Below are 19,882 nucleotides of genomic sequence, written 5' to 3' on the forward strand. Positions count from 1 at the left end.
TACATTATTTTTGCATTTTTTTGGTTTTTGTTCTTTTTTTTAGTGGATTGGGCCCCAGGGTGCGTGGTAACACTTGAGTGTTGTGGAAGTTAAGTTATGTGTATAGTGGGGCATCTTGCTTCTGAGATAAGGAATGCTTCCATCTGGTGGTGTCTTTTTTTGCCTTTGTCACACCTCCTTTCGGGGCATTATCAGTGTCTTTTGATTGATATTTTGTTAGCATTGTCATGTTTGTTTTAATGTTGCTATTGTAGAGCCAATTGTTTCCTTTATCTTGGTAGTCAATTATGTTTGCGGGTGCAGCTTTGTCAGATCTGTAGTTTTTGAAGTTGTATTTGGTATGCAACTCATTTTGTATTTTTTTCATCAAATGTGTATCTTTGGCCTGTTTGTATAATCATTTAACTGCTGTACTAATGCGTGAATCTATAGCTTTTTGCTTGATTGTCTTTCAAAGTACCGTATTGATTTGTGCACTTTCTATACTGCCTTGTGATATGTGCAATGTGTTTTGTTTTTTCTCCTTCCAGTGGGACTTTTTGGGTGCTTGTGGTATCCTTTCAGAGTAGGTGAGGTTAATCCTCGGTCTTGCTGTCTCTGGCAAGTGAATGGTATTGTTTTTGATTATATAGGTCTTTGTGTGCTTTGTATTGATTGACTTTTCTTTACAGATTACTATATGCAGTAGTTTTACGTTCTGTTTGATTAAGCCACAGTTTGTTTAGTACTTAATTTACACAGGGTTAATTATTGTTGACTTAGTTGTTTATTTACTTTTATTTGTAGGGATTATGGCAAACAGCAGGTTGACTGCTCAGCAGGTTGTTGGTTTGCTTTTCAAATCTTCCTCTGACCATATTCTGAGACTGACTGCATCTGAGGCAGAGGATAAAGTCTAAGATTCTGGCAGTGAATTTTCTGTCCAAGAATAATCATCACATGATAAAGCCACTATCAGTGTAGAGGAAGTGCCTCTTTTAGAGGAAGCCACTGATATGCCGATAGTGAAGCAAGAAGAATCTGGATTGCAACTTGGGGTTGAAAGGTTTCCCATTGGAAGTGCTGAACTCTGGGCTGCCCCAACCATGGTGCCGCCTGTGTTGCCTGCCTTTAGTGGTGTAGAGTCAATACTGAAAAATGATTTGCCTATACATTTCTTTCAGTTGTTTATGGATGATGTATTTTTGGATGAGATTGTTTACCAAACTAATTTTACAGTCACACAACCATAGAAATTCAACAGTTCAAGTTATACTCATCTCAAGAAACCATAACTTGCGCCCTAAGGTAATTATAACTTGCGACCCCACCATGCATAGTTTTCACATCACTAATTTTTTTGCAAATGTGGAAGTTATATTATGAATGATGACATACAAGATCTCATTACTGATGTAATAAGGTAAGTAGCAGTGCATGGCGAGTGTGTGAGTTAGAGTTTCTTAGGGCATGAGTTATAGTTTTGTGAGATAAACAGAACTATAACTGTTGAATTTCTATGGTTTTGTGCATGAAGAATTTTAACCTAACTATAACATCTCTGTGAATTTCTAAGGTTTTTTAATCTTTCCTAACTATAACGCCCCTGTAACCTTTCTTTTTTCAGTGAATTTCTAGGATGTTTTTTGAACTTTAAGTAATATTTAATTACCTTATGTAATTTAATCCAACCCCACCTGACCAGTCTAATTTGCATGCTGAACAGTATTTGACAGACAACAATCCCAGACATAAATCCTACTCTAGAGTTGGCTGGTAGACTCTCACAAATCTGAATGAGTTGAGGAAGTTATGGGGTTTACCTTTTTTGTTGGGATTGATGAGGAAGCCATCACTGTCTTCGTATTGGTCTACTAGTCCCTTGAAGGCCGCTGCTATTTTCCCTGTAACCATGAGTGGTGATCGGTATTTGCTTCTGCTTCGGATGCTATATTTTGTTGCTAATGCATTGCCACAAGATCACCCTGATTGTGACTGTCTCTTCAAGATTCGGGCTGTCCTTGATCATTTTGTAGGCCTTTTTTCAGAGTTCTGTTTCCCAGGGAAAGAAATACCTGTGGATGAGTCTTTGGTCTGTTTAAGGGCTGTTTGTTTTTTTAGCAGCATATTCCTAGCAAGAGGGCACATTATGGAATTAAGATGCATATACTATATGAAAGTAGTATTGGATATGTCTATAATTTTAGGGTGTGCACTGCTAGGGATTCTTCTATTGACCCTCCCTGGTTGTCCGTCCACTTCTGGAGACGGTGAGAAAATTGTGTGGGAACTTGATAGAGGACTTCTTAACAAAGGTCACCATTTATACGTAGATAACTTCTACACTGGTGGGCAACTGTTGCATGTGGCACAATCTGCTTTAAACATAAAGGTTACCATAAAGATCTTGTATTTATAAAAAACTCAAGAGGGGGCAGTGTAGTGTCTTGTGTAATGATGAACTTCTAGCTGTGAAATTTTCAGACAGGAGAGATGTGCACGTGCTGATAATCATTCATGATGAAAGTACTTCACCTGTGACTGGGGTCAGGTAGCTGAAGTGCACAAACCTGTGTGCATGTTAGACTACAATAAGCACATGGGTGGTATAGATAGAGTAGATCAAATGTTGGAGCCTTACATTGCTGTTCTTAAGTCATACATTTGGTGTAAGAAGTTGGCTGTTCATATGTTTCATTTAGCAACCTTCAATGCTTTTGTTGTATTCAATGATTATTCTCCAGATTCAAAAATGACTTTTGTTCAGTTTCAGCAGTCTGTAATACGCAGCCTTGTTATAGTTGAACAGGTAAGTGTTCCAAGAGTTGGAGTAATGGAGGATGTAGCTAGATTGAAAGATCGCTACTTTCCTGTTTATATTTCTCCCACACCCAAAAAAAACTTTCCCTATAAGAAATGTAGAGTTTGTGTCCAAAGAAGCTTGCGAAAGGAGTATATACTTCTCTGAGTGTCCTTCTAATCCTGTGCTATGTGTGCCTGCATATTTTAAATTCTATCACACGCAACTCAAGTATTGGGAGCAACTGTCTGAGTAAAAGTGAACTAACTGGTCTGTATCGTTTAATTTTTTTTGTTCAGTTTCACAGTTGGTGGTTGTTTGATGGTTTTAGTTAGACATGTTCTCTTTGAAGTCATAGTTGGGTTTTAGGTCTCGCCTACGCAGCGCACATGTGTTGCATAGGAGGGCCTTTAGCCGTCGCTCTGCTAATTTTCAAGCACTTCACTAGTGCTTGTTGCAGCATCCACCTTGCGGGAGCGAGCAGCAGTGCACCACAAGAACGAGTGCAGTGCTTGAAAAGTGAAGACTGCTTTCCCAAGCGCATGCGCGAGCACCACTTGCGGGCTTGTTGTAGTCCAGGTAGTTTACATTGCTGCAACGCTCTGGCCAGCTGGTCACGTTACCTCTGCAGCTGTTTGTTCTTTGCTGAATGCATGTTGTTTATTGCTTCCTGAGTTTGATGGTCGGTCTGCTTTTACGTGTATTCCGCCTTTGCAGTCCCACCCATGCAGGGGGTGGATTTACTTCCATTGTGTGTGAAAATGGAGACGGGTCCGATCCTGTTTCTAGAAGGGATGGTTTTATTACAGCGCGGTTTAGTGAAGCTAGTAACCAAATTTCATTAATACCTTTTTGTGAACCCGTCCCTGCTACTCGCTCATATTTACATTCTTAGAGGTCTTTCACCATCTTCTTTGTCACCCCCTCAAACTTCTACCCTCCTTCTCTAGCAGTCAATGTCCAGCCTCCTCCTTCTCATATAGCCCCCCCGCCAGCGTCATCTCGAGAATCTTGCTGACTTACACAATACTTCAGTACAGTGCCCTATTATAATTTCAGTGTAACCATCAAGGCACTGAATATATGCTCGGGACAAACATCTCGCAAACCAGTTCGATGATCACAGACGCGCCTCGTCGTGCTGTCTGTGTCTATTTGACAGCGTGAGACACTTCTTAAAATAGAGTAGCGGGTGTTGAGCTCTGGTTAAAGCCCTCGTGAATTGTATTTTTCAATGCAATACATCTGTTCCAAAACAAGCAGGGCCCTCTGTCTGTCGTTGCTGCTGCACACAGGCCCCGTTGTGCCAGCCGCTGCGAATCATTCTTCCTGCAGGCTGCTGAGACAGGCCCCTCTCCTGGGCGGGTGGCCAGAGCGGGCTGCAGCTGGGCCCTTACTGTCTGTTATTCATGCCTGGGGGGCAGGATGGGTTGGCAGGGTTTGTCCGCGTGCACTCGCTATTATGAATGTTGCCTGTACCCTAACCCCATCTTCTGCCTCTGACTGTGGAGCTCTTCTCTCTGTTTCTACCTGCCCCCCCCCCCCTCCAAGTTGCGGCTGCATTTAGTACCCCCTCCAGCCATACACCCTTTTCCCTTCATGTCCAATGAACTGTGTTTCCGTCACTGCTCTCTCTCCCTGCCAGTGTCGCCTTTCTCACCCATTACCCACTGTCTCTGGCCCTTCTTCAATGGCTGTCTCTTCTTCTCTCCCTGTCACATCTAACCCTTCTCCAATGGCTGTCTCTTCTTCTCTCCCTGTCACGGCCGTTTCTCCCTCCCATCACGTCTCTCCCTCCTTCCCTCACTCTGTCTGTAAAGCGTCACTGCTTCTCCCGCTCCTACCCGCCGGCGGCTCCTCCCACTCTCTCGCTGTCTGTCTGACAACCTCTCTCCCATCCTGCCATCTCTCTCACGCTCTCTCCCATCCTGCCATCTCTCTCGCGCTCTCTCCCATCCTGCCATCTCTCTCGCGCTCTCTCCCATCCTGCCATCTCTCTCATCCTCTCTCCCATCCTGCCATCTCTCACGCTCTCTCCCATCCTGCCATCTCTCTCACGCTCTCTCACATCCTGCCATCTCTCTCCGATTCTGCCATCTCCATCATCCTCTCTCCCATCCTGCCATCTCTCACACTCTCTCCCGTCCTGCCATCTCTCTCACGCTCTCTCCCATCCTGCCATCTCTCTCACCCTCTCCTGTCCTGCCATCTCTCTCACCCTCTCTCCCATCTTGCCATTTCTCTCACCCTCTCTTACATCCTGCCATGTCCCTCATCCTTTCTCCCATCCTGCCATCTCTCTCATCCTCTCTCCCATCCTGCTATCTCTCTCACGCTCTCTCACATCCTGCCATCTCTCTCCGATTCTGCCATCTCCATCATCCTCTCTCCCATCCTGCCATCTCTCACGCTCTCTCCCGTCCTGCCATCTCTCTCACGCTCTCTCCCATCCTGCCATCTCTCACCCTCTCTCCTGTCCTGCCATCTCTCTCACCCTCTCTCCTGTCCTGCCATCTCTCTCACCCTCTCTCCCGTCCTGCCATCTCTCTCACCCTCTCTTACATCCGGCCATCTCTCTCACCCTCTCTCCCATCCTGCCATCTCTCTCACACTCTCTCCCATCCAGCCATCTCTCTCACCCCCTCCCATCCTGCCATCTCTCTCACCCATCCCTCTCACCCATCCTGCCATCTCTCTCACGAATGTGAAAGCACCGCATGGGCGTTCACCATGAATGTGAAATTACCGCATGTGCGCTAGTAATTTGCAATGCAGTGGGTCTCGCATTTGCGAGAGTTTAAGCTATTGCATTGATAATCCACTCTCACTTACTAACTAACTAAATCTCTCACTCTATCACAAACTAACTAAATCTCTCACTAACTAGCTATCTCAATCTCGATCTCACTCAATAACTCACTCTCTCACTCTCCTACTAACTTAATAACTCTCACTAACTCTATAAATACATAATTAACTAACTCTCTCACTCTCCCTTTTATTAACGGACTGACTCTCTCAATAACTAACTAAATAGCTAACTACCTCTCTCACTAACTCAATAACTAATTCACTAACTATCTGACATACTCACTAAATCTCCAACTCTCTCTCTCATTAACTAAATAACTAACTCTCTCACTAACAGGATAACTAACTAACTCGCAATACCTCACACAATAACTAACTAACTCTCTCACTAAGTAACTTACTGTCACTCACTATCTTAAAAACTCACTAACTCTCTCACTCACGAACTAACTCCATAAAAAAAATAACTAACTCTATCACTCTCTCACGCTTCTCAGTTCTCACACTGCACCTGTCCTCCATAGGTCCCCTATATCACTACCTTTGCTGTTTCCTTAAGGTAAAAAAAAAATAACTGCTCAAGGCACGCTGTCTAGTCCTATCGTGGTTGTTATACCACTTTCAAACTTTATACTTTGATCTCCCCCTACAGGCCACTATATATTCTGCTATTTACTGTCGTTCTACAGATTTAATATAGTATGCTTTCTTCTCTAATATCATCAATATTTTTAGAAAAACTGTTTATTAATAAATACTTATATTTTATATATGCCTTCTATGGTTCTCCTTTAATTTGCGCATTCATGTGGTTCACAAATGGTGAAATAAGCAGCTATACATTCCTTCAACTCTTACACTAAAGGGTGCTCTCCATAACTAACACTAGGATAGCTTTCAATAAATGTTGTCTTTAACCTATTAATCAATAAGGGTTCTTTAATCAACTGCAAAGTGTAACCTATAATTAGTGGTCAACATAGACTGGGCCAACCTCTCACATTTATAACAATACAAATTTATATTACAAAAACCATTCCTTCAAAACACACTCTCAAACATTCATATAGCCAATAGGTCTCGCCTTTAGGACCTTACAAATGTTTCGCCATACAACAGTTCATAATATTGCACCAAAGATATTATACTGTATAACTAAATACTTATAAGGTCCCAAAAGCAAAACCTCTTGCCATATACAATAATACCTTAAAAGTGTTTAGTTATCCAGCACAATAACCTTAATGCAACAACATCAATTGTTGCATAGCTAAACACTTTTAAGGTCCCAAAGGTGAGACCTATTGGCTATGCCAATGCTTGTTCATCTTCAAATTGGTTTGTGTTTTCCTGTGTGTTACAAAAATGTAATGGCGGTGTGCGTGGACTGGCGCTTGGCTGACGGTGTGTGTGTACTGGTGCTTGGCTGGCGATGTGTATGTGTACTGGTGCTTGGCTGGCGGTGTGTATGGGCTGGTGTTTTGCTGGTGGTGTGCGTGGACTGGCACTTAGCTGGTAGTTTGCGTAGACTGGCTCTTGGCTGGTGGTGTGTGCTTCACTGTGGTAAAAAAATAATTTTTCGGAATCAAGTCTGACTGTTCCTGAAAGTTGAGAAGATGGTGATTTTATCTCCGCAAACCTTTTGTTGATGCTGTTTGCAGGGAAAAAAGAGACACTTTCTGCTGCAGCACTCTTCCCAACCCCCACCCACCCCCAAAAAACTAAATGTTGCTATATTTTGGCAAATTTCTTGGTCCCCCCCCAGTGAAATCCACAAACCCTGGGTATCCTTGGAATCCCCAGGATTTTGTGACGCAAAATTGGTGTGTATGCCTTATGTGGGGAAAAAGTCATGGAGGCCTAAGCGCAAACTAATCCAAATAGCCTTAACACGAGGGAAGGCCTAGCAGAGAAAGGGCTAACCGACATTTTGCTTGTATGTAAGAAACCAAGTCAGGCACTTTACAGATATAGAGTGCCTATATTTTGAAGCAAGGCTGTGCATTTGGCAAAAGAGGTTTTAAGATTTTTTAACTCACCAAAACTGTAGATATATTTTATCGTTTATTTATTTATTTCTTTTTTATTCTGTAGTAAAGTGTTATATTCAACGTATGCTCATGATTTCATGTCCGCATTGGATATTTCATAACAGGTTACTTGGCTTGAGATGGAATTAACTGCTGAAAGATATAGGCAAGTATTCTGCGAATACAAAGGGGGCCTTTTGTTTACTTTTTTTTTGTAACATCACATAATTCCCGGTTTGACTGCCTGCGGAACACGCGCGGGACCGCACTAAATAAACAGTGATGCATTTATACAGCACACAATATTAAATGATGATCACTAGTAAAATAAAGATAGAAAACCAGGTCGGAATTTAACACAGTGATACATACACCCACTGCCTTGAAACATAGCAGAATGCTCTTTTATTTATTTAGTCGCTTATTTATTTTTGGAATAGCGCGGTCTGAAAATGTAGGTTTTAGTGTATAAAAAGGTAGTGGGAAACTTCAGAAACCTTTTTCACTTTTATGTATGTCACAGGCCTCTCGCTCAGTTATGAGAGGATGATAAATCTGAGTTGCAAGGGTTTGGGATCCTTGTGTACGTTGGCATTACATATCACGTTTGACAACATTTCTTTTGGACATACGGCCCGGTGCATTGTCGATGATTTTTCCACACATTCTCCGCGTGCATTGGCAGCGTCCCAGAGTCGGTGATGCAGCCCTCGGGGCGAGGGATTCTTGCGCACGAGGCGCCCTTCCCTCAGCCTGTGGGCGGGGGTGGGGCGTCTGCTGACAGCCAGGTAAAGGTGTGGCGAGTTACACGCGCCTCACAACAAGTCACAGCAAGCTTCCCTTCTTGTACTGCACTGATAGGTAAAAGGGAGGGGAGCCGGACCTCCCTAAAATACCCACATCCAGACTGCGCCCCTCGCAGCCGCGTTGTACTTATAAATAGTGCAGCAGATGCAGTGGCACTGGCGTTCCAGAGTGTGAGGGCCCGCTCCACTCCATTTATGGCTGTCTTTTACACTCTACTAGATGTCACTCCTTCCTATGCCTATTAATTAAAACATGGGTTTCTGATAACATGTTGTGAAGGGCGCGAGCCTGAGGGGAGTGGACTCGGCGCCAGGCTCGTGGATTTTGTGGCGACCTGGAAGGGTGAGGTCAGCCTGGTTGGTGGTGGGGGGAACTTAAGCAACGTGCGGGGGGGGGGGGGGGGGGGGGGGCGGGGGGGGGCAGTGGGAGAGGGAAGGCGCGTGCACGTCTCTCCTGCCTTTAACCGTTCTGCATTCCTTACATTCCTTTAAGCTTTGCCACCTCCCTCCTGCTCCAGTAAAAGAAGAAACAACAGAGATGTAAAGCTGCCTTTTATTCTCCTCTGTGGAGATGTTTGTTGTGCAGTGTGTCCCAGCGCCCCCTCTCCCCCCGCATAGATACGCACTCCCGAGGACTGTCTCAACGGAGTGAGCGTGGTCCGTCTCCAGGTCCTTTGCACGTCGCCTGCCAGCGCAGGTTGTTCAGCACTCCAGGTAAGGGGAGGAGGGGGGGAGTTGCCTATGCTTATTTCAGTACTTAACTTAGCCTCTCTGTGAAGCAGCCCCCTTTTACGGATCCCTCAGCGCCCGTAACAGTTCGAAAGAAGTTGAGCCTTTCTTAGGTGGTGCAAAATAATACTGAGTGCCAAACACTGGATCTCGGTGTAATCGACGGGTTGCAGCGTTGAACACAGGCAGCGCAAACTTGGCATGTCCCGAGATGCAGAAAATAACATCTGTAAAAGCGCTAGTCTGTTCTTAAAGGTTTCTTGGCGCTGGGTTGCTGATCTACTGGGTCATAAGAGGAATAGGTGTTAATGGCTGGGTTTATGAGACGATTAAGAACTCAAGATGTCTATTGAGGTTTCTGGTGCTGCAGGGGTGTGGAATTTAATAAAATATCTATTTGTCCATGGGGCAGGTTGCTTCATAAATATACTTGTCCTGTAACAAAATCCACTTGTCTCTTTGGTGCCATGTAGTGCGGCATCAAATTATGGCAGCAATCTCATTATATAAGGGCTCTGATATAGCCTCTTTGATTATGCCAGGGTTCATACCATAGTAGTGTTTGAATACTTGCAATCCCCTTCTGTTGCCAGGTTTCCGCAGATCTACATACTGGGGTTGAAGGTAGCGGTAAGCAATAGTTCCGGGTTAGAATGCCCTTTTGAGTCTGTGCAAATCTACTAACTTGCATGTTTTAAGGGGTTTCAACCAGTGGTCGAAGTGGGCGGGATCGGAAGGGCACGGCGTGCCCCTACTTCTTTTATTAAAATGATTCCGTTCCCCTACGTTTTCTTTTCAAAACTGTGTCCCAGGACCGCAGAAATAGCAAATGCATTCAGAAAAGTCTTGACTTGCTTTCGTTTAGTGGACGTTCGGGACGGGCAGAGAAGGAAAAGGACTCTGTCTCTTCCTTACTGCCCAGAGAAGACACGGACAATGTCCTCTTCTTTTTTGAGCTGGCAGTTGCCCCCCTCCCCATTCCTATTATTCCCTCTCTTTCTGTCTTGCTCCTCACTTACTGAAAACCGTGACTTGAAGAAACGGTTCACAACCTCTCTTTCCTTCTTTCATTCAGTTGCTTCCCTGTGAAATAGATCCGAAAATGAAAATCACTCTTGAGGCAAATGCCCTTTTTCTGACATTTTTCTATTCCAAAGTGCAGCCTCGGGATGGAGAGAAATAAAAGGTTTTAAATATGAAAAATAAATACATAAAGCAAGACAGAGTGGTTGCAAAGTGACCACATTGGTTTTATTCTCATCCAAACCCATCGACTTCACTTTTAAGAGTTTGCCAGTGAAGCGCTACCTATGTTTTCTCGTCTTTCTTTGAACAGCATTGTTGTCCCCAGGTGGGGAAGTGCACCATTCATCGATGTATTGCAATACCTGGTTGATGGGTGGATTGGAAAACAAAATGTGTACCCTGGCTCTGTGTTTATGGATGTGGTCTTTTTAAACCATACTGCTTACGTTTTGTAAGGATATAAGCAATGGACATTGAAACTGTTCCCTTCAGGGCCCTGTAGTCATGTCCTTAACTTTTCAGGTAAAACCACTCACTGATTTCTGAATAGTGAGTGAGAGATCGTTATGGTAACCATGTTGTTTCTGCTTACATTTCACATGCTTTACCTAATCTTGCATTCCCTATGGGTGTTTGCTTTTACTTTTAATTTTTTAGGCAGCATATTACTCTTATCAAGTGCATAATTTGAATTGAGCCACATCCAAGTGTTTATAGCGGGCACAATTATGTTGTAGCTGAAGGCAGTGCGAGTTTCTCTCAGTGGGGCAGTATGGTGTTCAGTGGGGGAGAGGATGTGGCACTATGGCCAAAGCTGTCGAATTTGAAACTGGGGAACCGGGTTCAGCCTTCATGACAGTCCACCAGACCACTCTACTGAGGGAGTATATTCCCATGCTAGACCTTAGAAGGCCCCACTAGACCTTAGAAGGCCTGATGTCTTGGCACAAGCAGGTGTACCCTACTGGTGTCAATTGTGGGTTAACCTTGAAGGCGTGTCCACCACAATCCGTACTTGAGTTCACCTCCAGTATTGTGGGTAGGCCTACGAAGCAGCACAACCTAGAGCAACAGTGTTCCAGTCACTGTGACTGTGTCACTGAGGTCACATGAACCTTGACAGGTTAGGGCGGTGCGAATGGTGTGACCGCACTGGGTACCTATTTCGGGTGGGTGCGTAGTGTTTGCAAGTATATTATGGTTTAAAAAACTTGCTGCCTCCTTCCTGGCCTCCAGCAATTTTCAGCAACAATAAAAATGTCATGATAACTTCGGTGATTAATGTTCTTCCTAGAGAGAGAGATTGTAGTTTTGTGGGTTAATGTGCCTGCTGCAAAGAACATGTACCATGCAGATCACAAACTGCACATAATGTTAACAAGGTTAGTAGGTTACTGCTTTTGTCAGAGAGAAGCTTTTGTTACTTGCAGTTTATAAGTTAAAATCCTAACAACATAGAACAGTGAGCTATTAAACTATACTGCCTACTAGTATGGTTGTCATGTGGCTTCTAAACCTTGTAGTCCTTTGTCTTATGTAACATTTCCTATACAGTGATTTACACACATATAAATGATTGTCTCTTTGTAGTGTGTATGATGTAAAGTGCTCTGACACCGTACACTGGTATGAGTGGCGCTGTATATCAAATTAAATGCATCTGAGAAAGATTGTGGTTATGGAGACTTGAGGGGGACTGTTAAAGGGTGGTTGTGAGGGAGTCCGAGGGGTAGGTGATCTTTGGGGACACCAACAAACATTGTTGCACAGGGCGCCACCAGCACTAAAGCCGGCCCTGCCATCGAGGCCAGTCCGCCTCACCCATTGGTACCTCCATTGGCCTTGTTTCAGCAGTAGTAGCTGCAACTCAGCAAGGATCGGCAATGCAGGATTTGCACGCCCACCAAACTAAGTTTGCAAACTTCACAGTCTCTCTACTTCATGCACAAGCACTTTTAACATGTGCTACCTGCTCTGGAGCCACTTGAATTGTGCAGCAATGGGGGACAAAATGATGCAGCAGTGTTGACTAAATTATGCAACAAAAAAAAGGCTGCAGCGTAATGCAATATATTTTCTTATAATTTATTATTTCGACATTTTTACTAATGTTAAGTCTCTGCAAAGATTCTGCCTCATTAGTATCAGTATAACATACAAATGCAGCAGTGAGAAAGGTGATCAGTCAACCTTTGCAAGGGGCCGACCACTTTGCAGCAACTCAAGTCACGTTATTTAGGAACTTTTTATCCATTTGAGCTATAAAAATGATTAGTTAAAACTGTAAGATAATGCAGTGGATGATGTATTATGTGGCAAATATGGCATAGCCATAATAATTATATAGAAAACATTTGCAAACTAGAATATTTTGCCATTCATGTTTTAACTGCTCTTGTGGAAGGAGGGAGGAGAAGTGCTAATGAGAGAAACTGCATGGCTTGGAGACAAATGGCTTGTGATTCCACTTATAAGCGTATTTGGGACATTGTGTGATTGGAATTATATCGCACTCTGTGAATGCATTTAAATGCCAATAACTCCTATTAAACCTTAAATAATCAAGTGTATCCATTGGTTGAATTAAATAAAACAATAAGCTGTAACTGGTTGGGGAAATGCCAAATACTAAAAATTGGGATGTTTGGCACATTCTGGCCACACCTCTGACTCCGCCCACTGATCCAATCCTTGGGTTATCCCCGCCCTCGGAATCTCTGCCCACAGTTCCCCAACTTTTTTCCCCCACTTCGACCACTGGTTTCAACAACTCTTCTCTAATCTTTTCCTCTACTGAGAAATGTTGGAAATTTACTCCTGACAATGGCAGACGTAAACCTTCTTCCAGAGTTGGGGAAAAAAGTGGTTGGACGGAAAGTGAACTTCAAACACTCAGATTTTCTAATGAGCAAATCTAAACATGCATATTTGCTCATGCTAAAATGCAGTTAACAAATATTTTCTTTGAGTACAATTTCTTGTCCTACTTTTGTAAATTCTTGTGAATTCACTAAAGCCGTATAGCTGCACTTAATGCAAGGACATATACCATGGTTGCACTTTTGAGACTTTCTTTAATAATTGGGCCCCTAATTTGGTCTGGCGGTGACCATGACCTTTTGCGTTTATTAAAATTCTGTCTCTCTCTCTCTGTATCGGCTGGCTTCACTTTGAGTGACAGCATTCTGCTCTTTCACAAGGAGTATATCGGCACACAAGTAGTTTTGTTCAGTGCCAGTAGTAACTACTGTAGCAGTGTGTGTTTTTTTTTTTAGACCAAAAACTATTTTTGCCTGTGCCAATGTTTGTTATAATGGTTAGGGCCCGGCAGCTCCCACACCAATAAGGTTTTACAAAAACCATACCAAAAGAATTCATACATTGACAAAAATTAAAAGCTGACCACCAATTTCAGAGCTACTGGCTTTGCCAATGCTTGTTTATTTTTGTTTCCCATAATCTTATTGAAACTGGTTACAATGATTTTCCATTATGAATATTTTTGGGAAATACTAGCATGCAGCAACACATGTTACTAAATGATGCTGCAAAGAAATGGTACCTGAAATTTTACAGTAGTTTAGCGAAATGTTTTTTTTTTCCTGCTATAATTTTTTAATGCAAAAGCAGTTGCAGGGTCAAGACTGATTTGCATATGGCCATTTCTGAACTGGGGTGGTTTGGTGAGCAAAATAACGATGGATTAAACCCAGATCTGTGACTGGGGGTTAATGTTTTGCCATTGTGCAACATTCCGTCCATCATCTTGTGTGTTTTGCTATAATTTTTTAATGAACATTTTATTTTGAAAGCTAAGAATCGTCAATCTTGTTTTCAACCTTCTGCAAATATTTGCATCAAATCCGAGAGCATTCTGGAAGCATTATACATAGCTTCATATTGCTAAACTCTGAAAACGTGTGTACACATTTTAATACTGGAACCACTGTCAGTAGTGCAGTTGGAGCTTACAGCATTTACTTAGAGCACTCACCCTAATAATAAAGGCTTTCAATTAGTGTACCATAAATACAAGTTTGAACAGCATTAACATAAAGGCAAAAATATTACCTTAACTGCAGACAGTACCCTTTCCTGATCCATAATGTGGTACTGCAAACTGCCAGGCAAATAGTTTGTGCTGCAGGGGTTTGGGCCTTCTAGTCCCAAGAACAAAATACACATGAACACTTGTTGCCCTTGACACCAAACAATATGCCCTGGGCATCGGGCTATAGGAATTCCACATCCCTGGGTGATGGCATCTTTGACACACAATATCGGCTCCCATCACCCGGTCACCCAGTGAGAAGCCGATATCACACGGTGGCAAGGAAAATGAGCTGACAAACACTGTAAATAGTGTTTTTTCAGCTCGTTTCCCATGGTTTTTGAACTGCTGACGTCCATTAAGGGGTGTGAAAACACCCTAGGACAGTGACACCAGCCTAAGCAAGCTTATTCTTGTTTTTGGGAGGAGGGGGTTTGGGGGCGGGTGAGGTTCAAAAGTGCCTGTAGGTACTTCACGACGCCCTGCCCCCTTCAAGGCTCTGCCCCTCCTCACACAGTGAGATTCAATCAATCAATACTTTTGTAGAGCGCGCTACTCATCCGTAGGGGGTCTCAAGGTGCTGGTGGAGGGGGGAGGGGGAGTGCTGCTACTGCTTGAAGAGCCAGGTCTTGAGGTGTTTCCTGAATGTGAGGTTGTCCTGGGTCAGTCGTAGGTGGGCGGGGAGGGAGTTCCACGTCTTGGCCGCCAGGTAGGAGAATGATCCTCCTCCGGCGGTGGTTCTGCTGATCCGTGGGATGGTGGCGAGGGCGAGGCTGGCGGAGCGGAGTTTGTGTGTTGGAGTGTAGAACGTGAGGCGGTTGTTGAGGTAATCAGGACCTATGTCGTGGAGAGCTTTGTGTGCGTGGGTGAGTAGCCTGAACGTGATCCTTTTGTTGACGGGGAGCCAGTGCAGGTCTCTCAGGTGGGCTGATATGTGGCTGTGGCGGGGGATGTCGAGGATGAGTCGTGCGGATGCGTTCTGTATGCGTTGGAGTCTTTTCTGAAGTTTGACTGTGGTTCATGCATATAGGGCGTTCCCGTAGTCTCTTGGGCTGGTGACGAGGGCCTGGGTGACCGTCTTTCTAGTTCCGGTAGGGATCCACCGGAGGATCTTATGGAGCATGCGCCGGGTGTTGAAACATGATGATGAGATGGCGTCGACTTGCTTGGTCATCGTGAGAGGGGAGTCCAGGATGAATCCCAGGTTGCGTGCGTGGTCAGTGGGTGTCGGTGCGGTGCCCAGCTCTGTGGGCAACCAGGAGTCGTCCCAAGCAGATGGGGATGGTCCGAGGATGAGGACCTCCGTCTTGTTTGAGTTCAGTTTCAGACGGCTGAGTTTCATCCATTCAGCGAGGTTTTTCATTCCTTCCTGGAGGTTGAGTTTGGCGGTGGCTGGGTCTTTGGTGAGGGAGAGTATCAGCTGGGTGTCATCGGCGTATGAGATGATGTTGAGGTTGTGTTTGCGTGCGATGGTGGTGAGGGGCTCATGTAGATATTGAAGAGGGTTGGGTTGAGCGACGAGCCTTGGGGTACGCAGCAGATGATCTCGGTGGCCGCGGAGCAGAAGGGAGGGAGGTGGACTCTCTGGGTTCTGTCGTAGACGAACCAGGTGATCCAGTCCAGGGCTTTACCTTGGATCCCGGCATTGTGGAGGCGTGTTATTAGGGTACGATGGCAGACTGTATTAAAGGCGGCTGAGGGGTCTAGGAGGATGAGGGCGGTTGTTTCCCCGTTGTCAAGTAGGGTCCTGATGTCGTCGGTGGCTGCGATTAGGGCGGTCTCGGTGCTGTGGTTGCTCGAAATCGGGACTGGGATGGGTCGAGGGATACATTGGTCTCGAGGAATGCGGTCAGCTGTTTATTGACAATCTTCTCGACAACTTTTGCAGGGAAGGGAAGAAGAGAGATGGGGCGGAAGTTTTTTAGGTCTTTAGGGTCCGCTGTGGGTTTCTTCAGTAGGGCGTTGATATCTGTGTGCTTCCAGCTCTCTGGGAAGGTGGCGGACGCGAGGGAGTTGTTTATGACGTTCCGTAGGTTGGGAGCGATGATGGTGTCGGCTTTGTTGAAGATGTGGTGAGGGCATGGGTCGGAAGGAGAGCCGGAGTGGATGGTGTTCATAGTGTGGGCGGTGTCTTCGGTGCTGATGGGAGTCCAAGTGCTGAGGGTGGGTGTCGGGGGCGTTTGTTCGGTGGCTGGGGGCGGAGTCTGGGCGCCGAAGCTGTCGTGGATATCGGCGATCTTGCGGTGAAATAACGTGGCGAGGAAGTTGCAGAGGTCTTGCGATGGTGTGATGTTGGCGCTGGGGTTGGAGAGCTCTTTTACGATGCTGAAGAGTTTCTTGCTGTTGTGTGTGTTGTTGTCCAGCCGTTCTTTGAACAATGTCTTTTTGGTGGTGCGGATCAGCTGGTGGTGTTTGCGTGTGGCGTTCTTGAGGGCTGCCATGTTTTCTGTCGTCTGTTCGCGGCGCCAGGTTTTCTCGAGGGTTCGGCAGGATTTCTTCAATTCTTTGAGGTCGTCGGTGAACCATGTTGTTTTCCTGTTGCCGGGCTTGCCTGGAGGGATCTTCAGTGGTGCAAGGGCGTCCACGCAGTTGACGATCCACTGTGTGAGGTTGCGGGCTGCGTCGTTGGTGTCAGTGTGTTGATTGGTGGGTTCTGGCTCAGTGATGTGGTTAGCTGGTCTGCGGTGACTTTGCTCCAGCATCTACGGGGATCTGTTGCGGGCGGTGGTGGGATGTGGTCTTCTTAAAGGTGAAGTGGATGCAGCTGTGGTCGGTCCAGTGTAGTCCGGTGGAGTGGGTGAAGGCAACGAGGCTGCTGGCAGAGAAGATGGGGTTGAGCGTGTGGCTGGCGTAGTGGGTGGGGGTGTTCACCAGTTGCTTGAGTTCGAGGTTGGCGAGGTTGTCGAGCAGGGTGGTGGTGTTGTTATTGTTGTTCTCCAGGTGGAAGTTCAGGTCCCCTAGGAGGATGTAGTCTGATGAGGCGAGGGCATGTGGGCTGATGAAGTTGGCTATGGCTTCACTGAATTGTGTGCATGGGCCTGGGGGTCTGTAGACGAGGGTTCCTCTGAGGGTGGTCTTGGGGTCGGTGTGGATCTGGAAGTGTAGGTGTTCGGCGGTGGTGAGGGCATCTTCGGAGTTGGTTGTGACGTCGATGCTGTTCCTGTAGATGATGGCTATTCCTCCTCCGGTTTGGTTGACGCGGTCCTTTCGGGTGATCTTGTAGCCGTCCGGGATGGCTATGGCGATGTCGGGGGTTGAGGAGGCGTTCATCCAGGTTTCTGTGAGGAAGGCGACGTCTGGTGCTGTTGTGTCGAGGAGGTCCCAGAGTTCGACCGCGTGCTTGTGGACGGACCGGGTGTTGAGCAGGATGCACTTGAGGTAGTTGTTGTTGTTGCCTGTTCCGGGTGGTGGGGTGTAGGTTCGGACGCAGATGAATTTGTAGATTTGGCAGGAGAAGGGTCCGTGGGTGCGCTTCGTAGTGACTTGGTAGCAGGCGGCTGGTCGGCCGGTGTTGAGTGTGTGTAGGGTGGTGGTGTCGTATCTCAGTCGGGTTTCTTGGTTTCGGCGGGGGCCAGGGGTTCTGGCGCTGGGCGCGGTCCAGGCGCGGACGGCCGCAGACGGGCTTGCCTTTGTTCTTCAAGTTGTCCACTCTGGATGGGCACAACCTGAGACGCATGGCAACCAAGATAGAGTGAACCAAAGTTCTTATAGGGCACCCAGAGTTCGAAAGTGCTACGGGCCATACAGACGGTAGTAAAGCACTTTATAAATTTGTGTAACTGTCACATGGCGTGACCCAGACTGCATGAAATAAACAGAGGCAGATCAAACCCAGCCAAACGTCAAATAATAGCAAGCCAACAAGCACCAAGATAGACTAGGGAAGCTCAACAATAAAGCAGCGGATGATGCACTATTCCAAAAAACAACAAACTGAGGGCCTGATTTAGATCTTTTGGCGGAGGGGAATATTCCATTACAAACGCGAGGGATATCCCGTCCGCTGTATTACAGTCCCATTATATCCTACGGAGATCGTAATACTGCGGACGGGATATCCGTCACGTTTGTGACTGAATATTCCCCTCCACCAAGATCTAAATCAGGTCCTTAGTTTGTTGTTTTTTAGAATAGTGCATCATCCGCGGCTCTGTCGTTGCGCGTCATAAAAAACATTTTCTCTTGCAAAGAACATCCAGCCAACGCATCATATTTCAGTTGCCACGTTTGTCGTCAAAAAACGTATCAATAATATATAGGACCCACTGACACTTTGCAGGACACAATGGAGAGCAGATGGGATAGAGCTAGACGATGAAGACTGGCAGAAGGCGGTCTCCTCTCCGCGGGTGGTGGCTATACAGATGAGGCTCAGATTAGGGCAGCTAAAGATTCTCCATAGATCGTACGTTACGGGGCCTTGACTGGTTCGAATGGGTAGAGCAGAGAATGGGGAGTGCCGCAGAGGGTGCGGGGAGCTGGGAACTTTCATGCATATTTTGTGGTACTGTACAGGGGTGCAGGACTATTAGGCAAAAATCCATGACTGCCTGAGAGAGGTCCTGGGAAAGGAATTAAGGCCAGAGGCCCGCAGATGTGTTTTAAATGTTTGGGAACCCACGGATTTATGTGTCTACAAGAAACAATGGGTGACGTTAGCATGTATGGTAGCCAAACTAAATATAGCGCAGTTATGGGGAGCCCGACTGCCGCCCCGGGTGGGCAAATGGGCGGAAGACATGGATTGGTGTATGTTTAGAGAGAGGTCAGTCTACGTAGCAAGAGGCTGTCCCCAAAAGTAGGGTAAGGTCTGGGAAGATTGGAATCGATACCATGGAGATATCTGTGCACCCCCGAAACACTCGGAAGAAGCGGAGACACATGAGTCCCTGTGATCCCCTTATCGTTATCCTGTGCGTACCGTTTTGAAGTATGGCAATGCAAATATGACAAATGTAAAAACTGTTGCAATCACCTGATGTCTTTTGTTAAACAATAAAAAGATTTTTTTTTTAAATAAATAAAATTGTACTTAATAGGCACTACAGCGTGAGCCTGTAAATTAATATATATATATATATATATATATATATAAAAAGATAAATTAATTTCCATACCTACTAATACTTTAATAAAGTGGTAACAGGTAGGTGATCATAATAAAACTAACTAATTACCTATAATTAAGGCCCTAATCTAATACATAGGTAAAGTGTTTTTAAAAATTCAGCCATTAGCCAATTATATACTGACTTGTCTTTGGCATGTACCGCGGTGTAAAACAAACTTAACACAGTATCCCGGGACAAAGTATATAAGTAAGGGCCAGATGTATAATTGTTTTGCCTTACTCTTGTGTCACGAACGTGTCTCATGGGGAAGGAAATACTTAAGTGACATTTACAAAGCAATACAATGCCACCATGCTTTGCCTTGCATTGCTTGCTAAATCTGGAGAAACGCAAAGCAGCTCAAATGTCTGTCTTGCGACAGACATCAGCTTCTTCAACTATTTCTGGGAATTATCAATGTGTTAATTCTTTCCTGAATATTGTATATTAACTTGATTGAAAAACTTTTCTTCTTTTAATGAATTTTAATAATTTGTATCATTGAATATGTTCATATAAATTTTTATAAGTATAATTAA

At 45.2% G+C, this 19,882-nt stretch overlaps 1 protein-coding gene across 4 annotated transcripts in view; it reads left to right on the forward strand.

The window, feature by feature from the left end:
* ELMO3 (engulfment and cell motility 3) overlaps window positions 1-19,882 on the forward strand; it is a 300,338-nt gene that overhangs the window by 40,067 nt on the left and 240,389 nt on the right. For 2 of the 4 annotated variants that reach the window (XM_078668418.1, XM_078668419.1), the window contains exon 1: window positions 9,004-9,140. The exons of the other annotated variants lie outside the window; for them this stretch is intronic. The gene's annotated coding sequence lies outside the window, so the exon portion shown is untranslated. Of the gene's footprint in view, window positions 1-9,003; window positions 9,141-19,882 lie in introns of those variants that run through there. 4 annotated transcript variants of the gene reach the window in all.

The sequence above is a fragment of the Lissotriton helveticus genome, chromosome 12, assembly GCF_964261635.1.
Source record: "Lissotriton helveticus chromosome 12, aLisHel1.1, whole genome shotgun sequence".
Classification (NCBI taxonomy): domain Eukaryota; kingdom Metazoa; phylum Chordata; class Amphibia; order Caudata; family Salamandridae; genus Lissotriton; species Lissotriton helveticus.